Source organism: Vulpes lagopus, chromosome X (genome assembly GCF_018345385.1).
Source record: "Vulpes lagopus strain Blue_001 chromosome X, ASM1834538v1, whole genome shotgun sequence".
Taxonomy (NCBI): domain Eukaryota; kingdom Metazoa; phylum Chordata; class Mammalia; order Carnivora; family Canidae; genus Vulpes; species Vulpes lagopus.
This window is the reverse complement of record NC_054848.1, coordinates 81,247,881-81,266,822: the sequence shown is the minus strand read 5'-3', so window position 1 is coordinate 81,266,822 and position 18,942 is coordinate 81,247,881. Positions and strand designations below refer to the sequence as shown.

Genomic DNA, 18,942 nt, shown 5'->3' with positions numbered 1-18,942 from the left:
ATTCTGCTAATTACAATGAAAGGAAGAGCAAAACTAGCAATATAAACAGGACACAAAGCTCTGTGTGGGCATAGAGAAAACTAATTTTTCCTGTGGCAAAGGGGGGTTGGTTAGGGAAGGTTTTGTGTAGCTGCGCTGGTCTTTAAGGATGACCTGGACTTGGGCACGCAGAAATGAGGTTTAAAGAGAAAGAATTCTTTTTTTTTTTTTTTTTTAGATTTTATCTATTCATTCATGAGAGACACAGAGAGAGGCAGAGACATAGGCAGAGGGAGAAGCAGGCTCTCCACAAGGAGCCTGATGAGGAACTCAACCCCAGGATCCCAGGATCACAACCTAAGCTAAAGGGAAATGCTCAACCACTGAGCCACACAGATGCCCCTAAAGAGAGAGAATTCTGAGAATGCTGTGAAGAGCATGAACAAAAGCAGAGCCAGGAGAGTTAGAGGATGTTTGGATAAAGCAGATCAGCCTGACAGGTGCAAGGGAGGGAAATACGGCTAGAAACAGAGGTTGCAGGTCCATTCTGGAGGACAGAGAGCCACACTGTCATTTTGAGGCTTTGGTTGTACCTGGGTAAGAAAGATGTCAGGATCTTCAAACTACAGTAATGCCTTAACCATCATTGGTTAACACTCTTGTCCAAGAGCTAGGGGAATAGGAAAAGCCGGCAGGGTACTCGAAGAATTGGGAGGGCACGACAAACTTCTCAACTCCCCATTATTGCTCCTGACAGAGAAGGTGACCACCAGCCCTGCCTTCTAAGATTCTCCAAACACCCAAGAAAACAGGCTCAGGTGGGCTGTATCAGCCTGCAAAGTCTCTGAGCGAAGGAGATGAGAAGCAAAAGTGGGAGGTAAACTGGACCTCGGATGGATTTTCAATGGGTTGTTACAGACAGCCTTGTCACCTTTTGGTGTTGCAAAGAATTCACTACTTTCTGAAAACGATGTGTTCAAGAGAATGTGATGTTCTCCCTGTTTCTACAAGCTCAGCTTTATTATATTCCTTGATTACAGTTCATAAGGCTGTATTGTACACTTGAAAACTGCTAAGAGAATAGTAAATCCTACATGTTCTCACCACACTGACAAAAGGAGATAACTATGTGAGGTTGGTGAACATATTAATTAACCTTACCGTGGTAACCATTCTGTAATATATGTGTATATCAAATCACCACATTATGCACTTTAAACTTACACCATGTTAAATGGAGATTATTATCTCAACAAACCTGGGGGAAAAAAAGAAACCACAACGTTTATGAAAGCAGATGTAGTACCTACTATGGCGGCATCTAAGCTAAGGTATTAATTCAGATCACACTAGGGGGATATCAGACACGCACGCACCACCATCACCACCATCACCACCATCTCGGCCCTTTGTATGAGGAATGTTTAAATGTATAAATCAAAGAGGAAAATAAGACCATTTTTCTTTTTATTTTGTTTTCTAACGCAAAATAATGTAACATTTCAAAGACAGTTCTGCCAGCTTAACGTTAAAAAGAACTAAATGAAGTAGGGCTGTTTTTCAAATGGATTTTATCTGTTTCTTTAGACTTGAGGGTAGAGGCAATCACTTTTAAAGGTCTTGCGGGTATGCAAAATTATTAATAGGGTTTTTAGTCCCTTGGACTAGAATAACTACAGTTTAGGAGGAAAAAAAATTAAGGAGGCAGAGTTAAGCAATCTACTACCTCAGAACCTAAGCTAATTTTTTTGGCAGAGGAGTGGGTGAGGAGTTCTAGTGGTAGAGGCGGTGGAGTATGGGACTGTTGCAGTTTGAAGCCAGGTGGATGGGGAGGTGGCAGCCAGGCCATCTCCAGAAGTGACAGACACAGACATTCAGTTGACAGACGTGCTTCCTGCAATAGGCACTGTTCAAATTGCTTCATATATTTTAATTCATTTGCATATCTTATTAACCCTCTAAAGTTGGCACTATGAATATCATTGCCATTCTACAGAAGAATCTGAGAGACATAGAGGTTAGGTCACTTGCCCAAGATCAAATAACTAGTACCTGGCAGAACCAGGATTTGTAGCCAGGTAGTCTGGCTCTTGTCCATGATTTTAACCTGTGTGTGTGTGTGTGTGTGTGTGTGTGTGTGTAGGAGAGAGAGAGAGAGAGAGAGAGAGAGAGAGAGAAGCAGAGAGACTGCTCATACACATGCTTCTTTTCCCCTCAGAATTGTCTCTCAAGATAATCAAACCCCTCAGACTTAACCGTTGCAAACATTTTGTGTAGTTACCTCCTGACTTTTGAAAAAAATATACAGTATAAATGCATATAATGTAACATTTAGAAAATACACAAAATACACATACACATATATGGACACACACATATTCTGTGTTTATTTTACCCTGAGTTTAACTGATAAAAATATTGGCAAAAGAGGGAGAGGACAGTGTGCTCCACTTATAAGACTAAAGAGTGACCCTGTGCCATGTGGCAATTCTGTGTTAGTTTTAGAGTCCTTTCTCTTCAGGGATCAGACCTCCTTTGTAACATTAAGATTAGTTACTTTCATCCACATATTCTCTTTCCATGAAAGATAGCTGTTTAGAACATGCACAAAAAAAAGTGGGAGAGATATAATCTAGGCTTATAGCTGGTATTCTATGTGTATGGTTACAAATCCCAAATGAAATGGTAGAAACCTCCTTTCTCTCTCTTCAGAACCACAGAACTGGGCAGCCTGGGTGGCTCAGCGGTTTAGCACTACCTTCAGCCCAGGATGTGATCCTGGAGACCCGGGATCCAGTCCCATGTCGGGCTCCCTGCATGGAGCCTGCTTCTCCCTCTGCCTATGTCTCTGCCTCTGTGTCTGTGTGTGTGTGCGTTTCTCATGAATAAATAAATAAAATCTTTTTTTAAATAAAAAAAGAACCACAGAACTGTTAGATGTAGAAAAGACTAAATAGGGGCACCTGAGGTCACCTGGGTGGCTCAGTGGTTAAGCATCTGCCTTTGGCTCAGGTTGTGATCCCAGGGTCCTGGGGTCGAGTCCAGCATCAGGCTCCCCACAGGGAGCCTGCTTCTCCCTCTGCCTATATCTCTGCCTCTCTCTGTGTGTCTCTCATGAATAAATAATTAAAATCCTTAAAAAAGGGCACCTTGGTGGCTCAGTTGGTTAAGTGCCCGACTCTTGATTTCAGCTCAGGTCACGATCTCAGGATTGTGAGATTGAGTGCCACACTGGGCTCTGTGTTGGGTGTGGAGATTGCTTAAGATTCTCTCCTTCTCCCTTTGCCCCTCTACTCGTGCACTCTCTCTTTCTCTCAAAAAAAAAAAAAAGATAAAGAAAAGACTAAAGAAATCATAGGTTCCTAACCTCTCACTTTACAGATAGAATTTCAGTCCTATAGAGATCGGCTTACCTACCATTATACCACTGATCAATGACAGAGCAAGGCTGAAGTCGTTTCTTTTGTGTTCTTTCCACTCTACTGTTCATTTTGGAAAGCACAGCACTTGCTTATAAACCCCTCTAAAAATATAATACTCTAGATTTCACCATAGAAATATGAATTTATGCATACACAAAAAGTACATGAATGTACATAACACTTTTATATGTTTTAGCCCAAAACTGGAAAAAGCTGAAATGCTCTTCAGTGGGGGGCATGGATAAACAAATTGTGGAACATCAGGAATAAAAAAATTTTAAAAGAGGGGGAGGGGCAAGATGGCGGAAGAGTAGGGTCCCCAATCATCTGTCCTCAACAAATTACCTAGAAAACATTCAAATCATCCTGAAAATCTACCAATTCGGCCTGAGATTTAAAGAGAGACCAGCTGGAACGCTACAGTGAGAAGAGTTCGCGCTTCTATCAAAGTAGGAAGACGGGGAAAAAGAAATAAAGAAACAAAAGGCCTCCAAGGGGGAGGGGCCCTGCAAGGAGCTGGCTAAGGCCGGGGCGAGTGTCCCCAGGACAGGAGAGCTCCGTCCCGGAGAAGCAGGAGCTGCACCAACTATCCCGGGTGGAAAGGGGCTCCCCGGGAATTGGAGCAGGATCCCCAGAAAGGCAGGGATGCCCTCGGGCTCCCTGGGACAGTAACAGAGGAACTGCGTCCCGGGGAGATGCGCCGAGCTCCCTAAGGGCTGCAGCGCGCACGGCGGGACCCGGAGCAGCTCGGAGGGGCTCCGGCGGCAGCTCCACGGAGGGGGCTGCGCGGCTCTGGGAGCAGCTCAGCAGCGGCGGCTCGGGCAGAGGAAGAAGCTCCTCGGAGGGGCCGGCGCGGCTCCGGGAACAGCTCTGAGGGGCTCCGGCGGCAGCTCCGCGAAGGGGGCTGCGGAGCGGGAGCGCGAATCCAACAGCGCAGGCCCCGGAGCACAGGGTGCCGGGACACAGCCCAGGATCCGGCCTCCCCCCGGGACAGGCAGAGGCCGGGAGGGCCCAGGACAGCAAGGACGCTCCTGCCTGGAACTGAGCAGATCAGCGGCCCCGCCCGGGAGCTCCCAGGCCCTGCAGACGGAGAGCCCCGGAGTTACTGCGGGGGCTGACTCCAGGGTCCCAGAGCTGCCCCCGCCACTGTGGCTTCCTCCCGGGGCCTCACGGGGTAAACAACCCCCACTGAGCCCTGCACCAGGCAGGGGCAGAGCAGCTCCCCCAAGTGCTAACACCTGAAATCAGCACAGCAGGCCCCTCCCCCAGAAGACCAGCGAGACGGACCAGTTCCAGGGAAAGTCAAGGGACTTAAAAAATACAGAATCGGAAGATACTCCCCCGTGTTTTTTTGTTTGTTTGTTTGTTTTTGTTTTTTTGTTTTTGTTTTTGTTTTGTTTTGTGCTTTTTTTTCTTTCTTTCTTCTTGATTTCGGATTGCTTCCCCCACCCCACCTTTTTTTTTCTCCTTTCTTTCTCTTTCTCTTTTTCCCCTTTTTTTTCTTCTTTCTCTTTTTTCTTTTTCTCTTTTCTTTCCTTCTCTCTCTTTTTCTCCTTTTCCCAATACAACTTGTTTTTGGCCACTCTGCACTGAGCAAAATGACTAGAAGGAAAACCTCACCTCAAAAAAAAGAATCAGAAACAGCCCTCTCTCCCACAGAGTTACAAAATATGGATTACAATTCAATGTCAGAAAGCCAATTCAGAAGCACTATTATACAGCTACTGGTGGCTCTAGAAAAAACCATAAAGGACTCAAGAGACTTCATGACTGCAGAATTTAGATCCAATCAGGCAGAAATTAAAAATCAATTAAATGAGATGCAATCCGAACTAAAAGTCCTAACGACGAGGCTTGACGAGGTGGAAGAACGAGTGAGTGACATAGAAGACAAGTTGATGGCAAAGAGGGAAACTGAGGAAAAAAGAGACAGGCAATTAAAAGACCATGAGGATAGATTAAGGGAAATAAATGACAGCCTGAGGAAGAAAAACCTATGTTTAATTGGGGTTCCCGAGGGCGCCGAAAGGGACAGAGGGCCAGAATATGTATTTGAACAAATCCTAGCTGAAAACTTTCCGAATCTGGGAAGGGAAACAGGCATTCAGATCCAGGAAATAGAGAGATCCCCCCCTAAAATCAACAAAACCCGATCAACACCTCGACATTTAATAGTGAAGCTTGCAAATTCCAAAGATAAGGAGAAGATCCTTAAAGCAGCAAGAGAAAAAAAGTCCCTGACTTTTATGGGGAGGAATATTAGGGTAACAGCAGACCTCTCCACAGAGACCTGGCAGGCCAGAAAGGGCTGGCAGGATATATTCAGGGTCCTAAATGAGAAGAACATGCAACCAAGAATACTCTATCCAGCAAGGCTTTCATTCAAAATGGAAGGAGAGATAAAGAGCTTCCAAGACAGGCAGGAACTGAAAGAATATGTAACCTCCAAACCAGCTCTGCAAGAAATTTTAAGGGGGACTCTTAAAATTCCCCTTTAAGAAGAAGTTCAGTGGAACAATCCACAAAAACAAGGACTGAATAGATATGATGACACTAAACTCATATCTATCAATAGTAACTCTGAATGTGAACGGGCTTAATGACCCCATCAAAAGGCGCAGGGCTTCAGACTGGATAAAAAAGCAGGACCCATCTATTTGCTGTCTACAAGAGACTCATTTTAGACAGAAGGACACCTACAACCTGAAAATAAAAGGTTGGAGAACCATTTACCATTCAAATGGTCCTCAAAAGAAAGCAGGGGTTGCCATCCTTATATCAGATAAATTAAAATTTACCCCAAAGACTATAGTGAGAGATGAAGAGGGACACTATCTCATACTCAAAGGATCGATCCAACAAGAGGACTTAACAATCCTCAATATATATGCCCCGAATGTGGGAGCTGCCAAATATTTAAACCAATTAATAACCAAACTGAAGAAATACTTTGATAATAATACACTTATACTTGGTGATTTCAATCTAGCTCTTTCTATACTAGATAGGTCTTCTAAGCACAACATCTCCAAAGAAACGAGAGCTTTAAATGATACACTGGACCAGATGGATTTCACAGATATCTACAGAACTTTACATCCAAACTCAACTGAATACACATTCTTCTCAAGTGCACATGGAACTTTCTCCAGAATAGACCACATACTGGGTCACAAATCGGGTCTGAACCGATACCAAAAGATCGGGATAGTCCCCTGTATATTCTCAGACCATAATGCCTTGAAATTAAAACTTAATCACAACAAGAAGTTTGGAAGGGCCACAAACACATGGAGGTTAAGGACCATCCTGCTAAAAGATGAAAAGGTCAACCAGGAAATTAAGGAAGAATTGAGAAGATTCATGGAAACTAATGAGAATGAAGATACAACCATTCAAAATCTTTGGGACGCAGCAAAAGCAGTCCTGAGGGGGAAATGCATCGCAATACAAGCATCCATTCAAAAACTGGAAAGAACTCAAATTCAAAAGCTCACCTTACACATAAAGGAACTAGAGAAAAAGCAACAAATGGACCCCACCCCCAGCAGAAGAAGACAGTTAATTAAAATTCGAGCAGAACTCAATGATATCGAGACCAAAAGAACTGTGGAACAGATCAACAGAACCAGGAGTTGGTTCTTTGAAAGAATTAATAAGATAGATAAACCATTAGCCAACCTTATTAAAAAGAAGAGAGAGAAGACTCAAATTAATAAAATCATGAATGAGAAAGGAGAGATCACTACCAACACCAAGGAAATACAAACGATTTTAAAAACATATTATGAACAGCTATACGCCAAAAAATTAGGAAATCTAGAAGAAATGGATGCATTCCTGGAAAGCCACAAACTACCAAAACTGGAGCAGGAAGAAATAGACAACCTGAACAGGCCAATAACCAGGGAGGAAATTGAAGCAGTCATCAAAAACCTCCCGAGACACAAGACTCCAGGGCCAGATGGCTTCCCAGGAGAATTCTATCAAACGTTTAAAGAAGAAATCATACCTATTCTACTAAAGCTGTTTGGAAAGATAGAAAGAGATGGAGTACTGCCAAATTCGTTCTATGAGGCCAGCATCACCTTAATTCCGAAACCAGACAAAGACCCCACCAAAAAGTAGAATTACAGACCAATATCCCTGATGAACATGGATGCAAAAATTCTCAACAAGATACTAGCCAATAGGATCCAACAACACATTAAGAAAATTATTCACCATGACCAAGTAGGATTTATCCCCAGGACACAAGGCTGGTTCAACACTCGTAAAACAATGTGATTCATCATATCAGCAAGAGAAAAACCAAGAACCATATGATCCTCTCATTGGATGCAGAGAAAGCATTTGACAAAATACAGCATCCATTCCTGATCAAAACACTTCAGAGTGTTGGGATAGAGGGAACTTTTCTCGACATCTTAAAAGCCATCTACGAAAAGCCCACAGCAAATATCATTCTCAATGGGGAAGCACTGGGAGCCTTTCCCCTAAGATCAGGAACAAGACAGGGATGTCCACTCTCAGCACTGCTGTTCAACATAGTTCTGGAAGTCCTTGCCTCAGCAATCAGACAACAAAAAGACATTAAAGGCATTCAAATTGGCAAAGAAGAAGTCAAACTCTCCCTCTTCGCCGATGACATGATACTCTACATAGAAAACCCAAAAGCCTCCACCCCAAGATTGCTAGAACTCATACAGCAATTTGGTAGCGTGGCAGGATACAAAATCAATGCCCAGAAATCAATGGCATTTAAATACACTAACAATGAGACTGAAGAAAGAGAAATTAAGGAGTCAATCCCATTTACAATTGCACCCAAAAGCATAAGATACCTAGGAATAAACCTAACCAAAGAGGTGAAGGATCTATACCCTAAAAACTATAGAACACTTCTGAAAGAAATTGAGGAAGACACAAAGAGATGGAAAAATATTCCATGCTCATGGATTGGCAGAATTAATATTGTGAAAATGTCACTGTTACCCAGGGCAATTTACACGTTTAATGCAATCCCTATCAAAATACCATGGACTTTCTTCAGAGAGTTAGAACAAATTATTTTAAGATTTGTGTGGAATCAGAAAAGACCCCGAATAGCCAGGGGAATTTTAAAAAAGAAAACCATATCTGGGGGCATCACAATGCCAGATTTCAGGTTGTACTACAAAGCTGTGGTCATCAAGACAGTGTGGTACTGGCACAAAAATAGACACATAGATCAATGGAACAGAATTGAGAACCCAGAAGTGGACCCTGAAATGTATGGTCATCTAATATTCGATAAAGAAGGAAAGACTATCCATTGGAAGAAAGACAGTCTCTTCAATAAATGGTGTTGGGAAAATTGGACATCCACATGCAGAAGAATGAAACTGGACCACTCTCTTTCACCATACACAAAGATAAACTCAAAATGGATGAGAGATCTAAATGTGAGACAAGACTCCATCAAAATCCTAGAGGAGAACACAGGCAACACCCTTTTTGAACTCGGCCACAGTAACTTCTTGGAAGATACATCCACGAAGGCAAAAGAAACAAAAGCAAAAATGAACTATTGGGACTTCATCAAGATAAGAAGCTTTTGCACAGCAAAGGATACAGTCAACAAAACTAAAAGACAACCTACAGAATGGGAGAAGATATTTGCAAACGACATATCAGATAAAGGGCTAGTTTCCAAAATCTATAAAGAACTTATTAAATTCAACACCAAAGAAACAAACAATCCAATCATGAAATGGGCAAAAGACATGAAGAGAAATCTCACAGAGGAAGACATGGACATGGCCAACATGCACATGAGAAAATGCTCTGCATCACTTGCCATCAGGGAAATACAAATCAAAACCACAATGAGATACCACCTCACACCAGTGAGAATGGGGAAAATTAACAAGGCAGGAAACAACAAATGTTGGAGAGGATGCGGAGAAAAGGGAACCCTCTTACACTGTTGGTGGGAATGTGAACTGGTGCAGCCACTCTGGAAAACTGTGTGGAGGTTCCTCAAAGAGTTAAAAATAGACCTGCCCTACGACCCAGCAATTGCACTGTTGGGGATTTACCCCAAAGATTCAGATGCAATGAAACGTCGGGACACCTGCACCCCGATGTTTCTATCAGCAATGGCCACAATAGCCAAACTGTGGAAGGAGCCTCGGTGTCCATCGAAAGATGAATGGATAAAGAAGATGTGGTCTATGTATACAATGGAATATTACTCAGCAATTAGAAACGACAAATACCCACCATTTGCTTCAACGTGGATGGAACTGGAGGGTATTATGCTGAGTGAAATAAGTCAATCGGAGAAGGACAAGCAGTGTATGTTCTCATTCATTTGGGGAATATAAATAATAGTGAAAGGGAATATAAAGGAAGGGAGAAGAAATGTTGGGAAATATCAGGAAGGGAGACAGAACATAAAGACTCCTAACTCGGGGAAATGAACTAGGGGTGGTGGAAGGGGGGAGGAGGGCGGGTGTTGGAGGGGAATGGGTGACGGGCACTGAGGTGGACACTTGACGGGATGAGCACTGGGTGTTTTTCTGTATGTTGGTAAATTGAACACCAATAAAAATTAATTAAAAAAATAAAAAAATAAAATCGTTTGTATTTCCTGGTTGTTGGTAGTGATCTCTCCTTTCTCATTCATGATTTTATTAATTTGAGTCTTCTCTCTCTTCTTTTTAATAAGGCTGGCTAATGGTTTATTTATCTTATTAATTCTTTCAAAGAACCAACTCCTGGTTCTGTTGATCTGTTTCACAGTTCTTCTGGTCTTGAGTTTATTAACTCCCTTCTTCTGCTGGGTGTAGGATCTATTTGCTGTTTTTTCTCTAGCTCTTTTAGGTGTAAGGTTAGCTTTTGTATTTGAGTTCTTTCCAGTTTTTGAATGGATGTTTGTATTGCGATGTATTTCCCCCTCAGGACTGCTTTTGCTGCATCCCAAAGATTTTGAATGGTTGTATCTTCATTCTCATTAGTTTCCATGAATCTTTTTAATTCTTCCTTAATTTCCTGGTTGACCCTTTCATCTTTTAGCAGGATGGTCCTTAACCTCCACGTGTTTGAAGTCCTTCCAAACTTCTCGTTGTGATTTTGTTCTAATTTCAAGGTATTATGGTCTGACAATATGCAGGGGACGATCCCAATCTTTTGGTATCGGTTCAGACCCGATTTGTGACCCTTATGTGGTCTATTCTGGAGAAAGTTCCATGTGCACTTGAGAAGAATGTGTATTCAGTTGAGTTGGGATGTAAAGTTCTGTAGATATTTGTGAAATCCATCTGGTCCAGTGTATCATTTAAAGCTCTCATTTCTTTGGAGATGTTGTGTTTAGAAGACCTATCGTGTGTAGAAAGCACTAGATTGAAGTCAACAAGTATAAGTGTATTATTATCTAAGTATTTCTTCACTTTGGTTATTGATTGATATATTTGGCAGCTCCCACATTCGGGGCATATATATTGAGGATTGTTAAGTCCTCTTGTTGGATAGATCCTTTAATTATGATATAGTGTCCCTCTTCATCTCTCACTACAGTCTTCGGGGTAAATTTTAGTTTATCTGATAAGGATGGCTACCCCTGCTTTCTTTTGAGGACCATTTGAATGGTAAATGGTTCTCCAACCTTTTATTTTCAGGATGTAGGTGTCCTTCTCTCTAAAATGAGTCTCTTGTAGACAGCAAATGGATGGGTCCTGCTTGTTTATCCAGTCTGAAACCCTGAGCCTTTTGATGGGGTCATTAAGCCCATTCATGTTCAGAGTCACTATTGAAAGATATGAGTTTAGTGTCATCATGATATCAATTCAGTCCTTGTTTTTGTTGATTGTTCCACTGGACTTCTTCTTAAAGGGGAATTTTAAGAGTTCCCCCTTAAAATTTCTTGCAGAGCTGGTTTGGAGGTCACATATTCTTTCAGTTCCTGCCTGTCTTGGAAGCTCTTTATTTCTCCTTCCATTCTGAATGAGAGCCTTGCTGGATAAGGTATTCTTGGTTGCATGTTCTTCTCATTTAGGACCCTGAATATATCCTGCCAGCCCTTTCTGGCCTGCCAGGTCTCTGTGGAGAGATCTGCTGTTACCCTAATACTCCTCCCCGTAAAAGTCAGGGATTTCTTGTCTCTTGCTGCTTTAAGGATCTTCTCTTTATCTTTGGAATTTGCAAGCTTAACTATTAAATGTCGAGGTGTTGAACGGTTTTTATTGAATTTAAGTGGGGGATCTCTCTATTTCCTGGATCTGAATGCCTGTTTCCCTTCCCAGATTGGGAAAGTTTTCAGCTATGATTTGTTCAAATACATATTCTGGCCCTCTGTCCCTTTCGGCGCCCTGGGGAACCCCAATTAAACATATGTTTTTCTTCCTCTGGCTGTCATTTATTTCCCTTAATCAATCCTCATGGTCTTTTAATTGTTTGTCTCTTTTTTCCTCAGTTTCCCACTTTGCCATCAACTTGTCTTCTATGTCACTCACTCGTTCTTCCACCTCGTTAATCCTCGTCGTTAGGACTTCTAGTTTGGAGTTCATCTCATTCTATTGATTTTTAATTTCTGCCTGATTAGATCTAAATTCTGCAGTCATGAAGTCTCTTGAGTCCTTTATGCTTTTTTCTTGAGCCACTAGTAGCTTTATAATAGTGTTTCTGAATTGGGTTTCTGAATTGAATTGTAATCCAGATTTTGTAACTCTGTGGGAGAGAGGACTATTTCTGATTCTTTCTTTTGAGGTGAGGTTTTCCTTCTTGTCATTTTGCTCAGTGCAGAGTGGCCAAAAACAAGTTGTATTGGGGAAAGGAGAAAAAGAGAGAGAAGGAAAGAAAAGAGAAACAGAAAAAAGAGAAAGGGAGAAAAATAGAAAAAAAAGAGAAGAAAAGGAAAGGAAAAAAAGGGTGGGGGAAGCAAACAGAAATCAAAAGCAAAAAAAAAAAAAAAAAAAAAAAACAAAAAAAAAAGAAAAAACAAAACAAAACACTGCGGAGTATCTTCTGATTCTGTATATTTTAAGTCTCTTGAATTCCCCTGGAACTTTTCTGTCTAGCTGGTCTTCTGGGGGAGGGGCCTGTTTTGCTGATTTTCAGGTATTAGCACTTGGGGGAGCTGCTCTGCCCCCTGCCTGGTGCAGGGCTCAGTGGGGGTTGTTTACCCCGTGAGTCCCCAGGAGGAACAACCACAGTGGTGGGGCCAGCTCTGGAGCTCTGGATTCAGCTCCCACAGTAACTACAGAGCTCTCCGTCTGCAGGGGCCTGGATGCTCCGCGGGCGGAGCCGCTGATCTGCTCAGCTCTGGGCAGGAGCGTCCTTGCTGTCCTGGGCCCTCCTGGCCTCTGCCTGTCCCAGGGTGGGGCCGGATCCTGGGCTGTGTCCCGGCGCCCAGTGCTCCCGGGCCTGCGCTGTTGGATTTACGCTCCCGGGCCGTGCAGCCCCCTCCGCGGAGCTGCCGCCCGAGCCCCTTCGAGCTGCTTCGGGTCCAGCCGTGTGCGCGCTGCAGCCCTTTATGGAGCTGGCGCACTCTCCCCGGGGCGCAGGTCCCTGTTAGTGTCCCAGGGAGCCCGAGGGCATCCCCGCCCTCCTGGGTCCTGCTCTAACTCCCTGCGAGTTCCTTTCTGCCAGGGAAGGTTGGTGCAGCTCCTGCTTCTCAGGGCGGGGCTCTCCTGTCCTGGGGACACTCGCCCCGGGCCTTAGCCCAGCTCCTCGTGGGGCCCCTCCCCCTCGGAGGCCTTTTGTTTCTTTATTTCTTTTTCCCCCCCGTCTTCCTACCTTGATAGAAGCGCGAACTCTTCTCACTGTAGCTTTCCAGCTGTTCTCTCTTTAAATCTCAGGCCAAATTCGTAGGTTTTCAGGATTATTTGAGGGTTATCTAGGTTTTGGTGGGGACAGGTGACTTGGGGACCCCACTCTTCTGCCATCTTTCCCCTTCCTTCTGTATTTTGGTTATTAACCTCCTATCAGATACACGTTTTGCAAATACTTTTTCCCTTTCGGTATGTTGTTTTTCACTTTGTTCATGGCTTATTTTGTTATGTAGAACTTTTTACTTTGATGCAATCCCACTTGTTTTATATTTTGTTGCTTGTACTTTAGATGTCATATCCAAAAAAAAATAAAGTCATAAGTATACATATCAAGGAGCTTCATTCCTGTGTTTTCTTGTAGGAGTTTCCTGCTTTCAGATCTTACATTTAAGTCTTTAATCTATTTGGGGTTAACTTTTTTAGAAAGGGAGATAGAGGGGAGAGGGGCAGAAGAGGGAGAGAAAGAATCTTAAACAGGCTCCATGTCCACCCAGTGTGAAGCCCAACAGAAGCTCAAGCTCACAGCCCTGAGATCATGACCTAAGCTGAAATCAAGAGTTGTATACTTAACTAACTGAGCCACCTAGGTGCTCCTATTCAGTTAATTTTTGAGTAGCATAAGACTCTTCTACATATGAATATCCATTTATCTCAGCACCATTTATTGAAAACGCTGTCTTCTCCATTGGGTATTTTTGGCTCTCTGTCAAGTTTTAGTTTACTGTATATGCTTCGGTTTATATCTGGGCTCTCAAGTCTGTTTCATTGGTCTATTTGTTTTTATGCGAGTGCCATACTGTTTTTGATGACTATGACATTATAGTCTAGCTTCAAATCAGGACATGTGATGCCTCCTAGTTTCTTCTTCTTTCTTAGACTTTCTTTTTTTTAAGATTTTATTTATTTATTCATGAGAGACAGAGAGAGAGAGAGAGGCGCAGAGACATAGGCAGAGGGAGAAGCAGGCTCCATGCCAGAGGCCTGATGCGGAACTTGAACCCGGGACTCTAGGATCATGCCCTGAGCCAAAGGCAGATGCTCAACCTCTGGCCCACCCAGGCATCCCTTTACTTAGAATTTCTTTGGCTACTTGGGGTCTCTTGTCATTCCATATAAATTTTAGGAGGTTTTTTCTACTTTGGTAAATAATGTCATTGGAATCTTAGTAGAAACTGCATTGAATTTATAGATGGCTTTTGGTAGTACTTACATTTTAACAATATTAATTCTTCCAATCCATGAAAATGGGACACTTTTTAAATTTATTTGTTTCTTCTATTTATTTTATCAATGTCTTATAGTTTTCAGAGTAGAAATCTTTTTCCTTAAATTTATTCATAAGTATTATTATTATTTTTTAAAGATTTTATTTATTTATTGAGACAACAGAGAGAGAGAAAGAGAGAGAGAGAGAGAGGCAGAAACACAGGCAGAGGGAGAAGCAGGCTCCACGCTGGGAGCCCGAAGTGGGACTCGATCCCGGGTCTCCAGGATCATACCCCTGGCTGCAGGCGGTGCTAAACTGCTGTGCCACCGGGGCTGCCCAATAAGTATTATTTTTGATGCTATTATAAATGGCATCAATTTATTTCTCTTTTAGAAAATTCATTGTTGTGCTCACTTCGGCAGCACATATACTAAAATTGGAACAATACAGAGAAGATTAGCATGGCCCTTGTGCAAGGATGACACGCAAATTCGTGAAGCGTTCCATATTTTTTAAAAAAGAAAGAAAATTCATTGTTAATGCATAGAAATACTAATATTCATGTTAATTTTATATCCTGCAACTTTACTGAATTTATTAATTAGATCTAAGAGTTTTTTGGTTAAGACTTAGGATTTTCTATACATAAACTCATGTCATCTGCAAATGCAGACAATTTTGCTTCCTTTCCAATTCTGATACCTTTTCTGTTTCTTGCCTGATTGCTCTAGCTAGGACTTCTAGTACTATGTTTCATAGGAGTTCTGAGAGTGGTACCCTTGTCTTGGTCCTGATCTTAAAGGAAAAGCTTTCAAATATTCATCACTGGATATGATGTTAGCTGTGGTCTTGTCATATATACCCTTTATTATGTTGAGATATGTTCCTTCTATGCCTCATTTGTTAAGAATTTTTTATCATGAATGGATGTTGAATTTTGTCAAATGCTTTTTCTGCATACATTGAGATGATCGTGTAATTCTTTTCTTTTCTTTCATTCTATTAATGTGATATATCACACAGACTGATTTGCAAATGTTGAACTATCCTTATATCCCAGGGGTAAATCCCACTTGATCATGGTGTATGATCATTTTAATGTGCTCTTGAGATTGGTTTGCTAGTACTTTATCAGGAATTTTTACATCTATATTCATCAGAGATATTGACCTGTAGTTGTCTTTTCTAGTTTTGGTATAAGGATAATACTGGCCATATAAAATGAGTTTGGAGGTGTTCCCTCCTCTTGAAATTTTTACAATAGTTTGAGAATAAGCATTAACTCTTCTTTAAATATTTAGTAAAATTCACCAGTAAAGCCATTTGGTCCTGAGGGGTTTTTTGTGTGTGTTAGGAGATTTTAAATTATTTATTCAATTGCCTTACTAGTAACTGGTCTATTCAGATTTCTTCCTGATTGAGTCTTGGTAAATTGTATGTTTCCAAAGTTTTCTTCATCTCTTCTAGGTTGTCCAGTTTGTTGACCCATAGTTGTTCACAGTAGGCTCTTAGGATCCTTCAAATTCCTGTTGTAATGTCTTCTTTTTCATTTGTAATTTTGTTGATTTGGGTCCTTTCTCTTTTTTCCTTGGTTACTCTGGCTAAAGATTTGTAAATTTGTTTATCCTTTCAAAGAACAAATGCTTAGTTTGGTTAATATTTTCTATTAACATTAAGACAATGTTCTCTTGTCTTTCTGTTCTCCATTTCATTGATTTCTGCCCCAGTCTTTATTATTTCCTTTCTTCTGCTAACTTTGGGCTTGGTTTGTTCTTTTTTTTTTCATTGTTAAAAAAGAACATTGTTCGTTCTTTAAGGTGTAGAGTCAGGTACTTTATTTGGAATCTTTCTTGCTTCTTATTTTTATTTTATTTATTTATGATAGTCACAGAGAGAGAGAGAGAGGCAGAGACACAGGCAGAGGAAGAAGCAGGCTCCATGCACCGGGAGCCCGACGTGGGATTCGATCCAGGGTCTCCTGGATCGCGCCCTGGGCCAAAGGCAGGCGCCAAACTGCTGCGCCTCCCAGGGATCCCACTTTCTTGCTTCTTAAATGTAGACATTTACTGCTATGAACTTCCCTCTTAGAACTGTTGTTATTGCATCCTATACATTTTGGTATGTTTTATTTCCATTTTTGTTTGTCTCAAGGAACTTTTTATTTCCCCCTTTAATTTCTTCTTTGATCCATTGGTTGTTCGGGAGAGCATTGTTTAATTTCCATGTGCTTATGAATTTTCCAGTTTCCCTCTTTTTGTTGATTTTTAGCTTCATGCCATCATGGTTAGAGAAGATACCTGGTATGGTTTCAATCTTCTTGAATTTTCTAAGACTTGTTTTGTGGGCTAACATATGGCCTAGGTAAAAAATGTTCCATGTGCACTTGAGAAGAATGTGTATTCTGCTGCTGTGGATAGAATGTTCTGTATATGTCTATCAGGCCCATTTTTCTATAATGTTGTTCAAATATGCTGTTTCTTTATTGATTCTCTGTCTAAATGATCTACCCATTGTTAAAAGTATTAGAGTTCCCAGCTATTATTGTATTACTATTCATTTCTCCTTTTAGCTCTGTTAGTTTTTGCTTTATATATTTATGCTCCAATGCTGGGCACATAAACATTTACAAATGTTATATCTTCTTGATATGTTGATCCCTTTATCTTTATATAATACCTTTTTTGTCTCTTTCTACCATTTTTAAAGTCTATATTGTCTGATATAATTACAGCTACATTTACCTTTTTTTTTTTTGAAATGTCTTTTTCCATCCCTTCACTCTCAGTCTATGTGTCTTTAAGGCTAAAGTGAGTCTCTTATAGACATCATGTTTTTGAATTTTTTTTATCCATTCAGACGATTTTTGTCTTTTAACTGAATAATTTAATCCATTTACATTTCAATTAATTATTGATAGGTAAGGACTTACTATTGCCATTTTTAAAAAATATTTTCTGGTTGTTTCACAGAGCCCCTTTTCTTTGTTTCTTATTCTGCTGTCTTTTTGTGTGTTTTGATGTCTTTTGGTATTAAAATGCTTTGACTTCTTTATAGTGTTCTTCTGTGTAATTACCACAGGGTTTTTTTCCCTTGTGGTTAACATGAGGCAAACATAAAATATATTAAATTTATAATACTTTATCTTAAACTGATAAAATCTTAACTTGAATAAAATTTGTAAACTTTACACTTTTACTTCTCCCCTCACATTTTCGGTTACTATTGTTACAATTTACATGTTTTTAATATTATATAACTAATAACAGATTATTATGGCTATGGTTGTTCTTACTGTGTTCTTTTTTAACTTTTAAACTAGGGTTATAAGTATTATCATACACCACTATTATGTAAGTATTGTACATATGTAAGTATGTAGGTCTTATGTAAGTATCATTATACACCACTATTTTATACCACAATTACACATGACTATTACCTATTACCATATTACAGATTCTAAATATGATGATATATCTACCATTAACAGTGAGATTTATGCTAACTTTTTATGTTTTTATGATGTTAGCATAGTTTTACTTCTAGTCAAATAACTCCCGTTAGCATTTCCTGTAAGGCAGGTCTGATGGTAATGAACTCCCTCACTTTTGTTTGTTTCAGAAAAATCTTTATCCCTTTTTTGTTTCTGAAGAACAGATTTTCTGGGAATGGGATTCTTGGTTGAGAGTTATTTTTTAAATTTTATTTATTTATTCATGAGAGACACAGAAAGAGAGAGGCAGAGATATAGGCAGAGGGAGAAGCAGGCTCCCTGTGGGGAGCCCAATGTGGGACTCAATCCCAGGACCTCGGGATCACAACCTGAGCCAAAGGCAGACACTCAACCACTGAGCCACCCAGGTACCCCTGAGAGTTATTTTTTCCAATATTTTGAATATGTCATTCCATTCTCCTCTGGCCTGAAAAGTTTCTGTTGAGAAATACACCAATCTTACTCAGGTTCCCTTGTACATAGTGTCTCTTTTTTCTCTCATTGCTTTTAAAATTCTTTCTTTTGACTTTTGACAATTTAATCATTTGTCTTATTGTAATACTATTTGTATTCAACCTATTTTGGATCTTTTGGAACTCATAGATCTGGATGTACATTTCTCTCCCCAGGTTTGGGACATTTTCAACCATTATCGCTTTAAATATACTTTCTTCCTTTTCTCTTTCTTTTCTCCTTCTGGAATTCCCATATTGTGAATGTTGTTTCTTTTCATATTGTCCCATAATTCACCATAATGTGACTATTGTTTCTTTACATTTTGTCCCATAATTCCCATAGACTTTCCTCACTTTTTCATGCTTTTTTCCCCCTCTGCTCTGACTGGGTAATTTACAATGTCCCATCCTCCACATCACTGATTCTTTCTTCTACATAGTCAAGCCTACTTTTAAAACTCTCTATTATTTTTTTTTAAGATTTTATCTATCTATTTGACAGAGAGAGCACAAGCAGGGAGAGTGGCAGGCAGAGGGAGAGGGAAAAGCAGAGTCCCCATAGAGCAGGATGCCT

At 40.7% G+C, this 18,942-nt stretch overlaps 1 protein-coding gene and 1 non-coding gene across 7 annotated transcripts in view; one reads left to right on the top strand and one right to left on the bottom strand.

The window, feature by feature from the left end:
* Nucleotides 1-18,942, bottom strand: part of MID2 (midline 2) — a 113,609-nt gene that overhangs the window by 33,925 nt on the left and 60,742 nt on the right. The gene's annotated exons all lie outside the window — the stretch shown is intronic.
* On the top strand, nt 14,827-14,933 carry LOC121483762. The gene has a single exon (XR_005985852.1). It is a non-coding gene; the product is annotated as a U6 spliceosomal RNA (small nuclear RNA).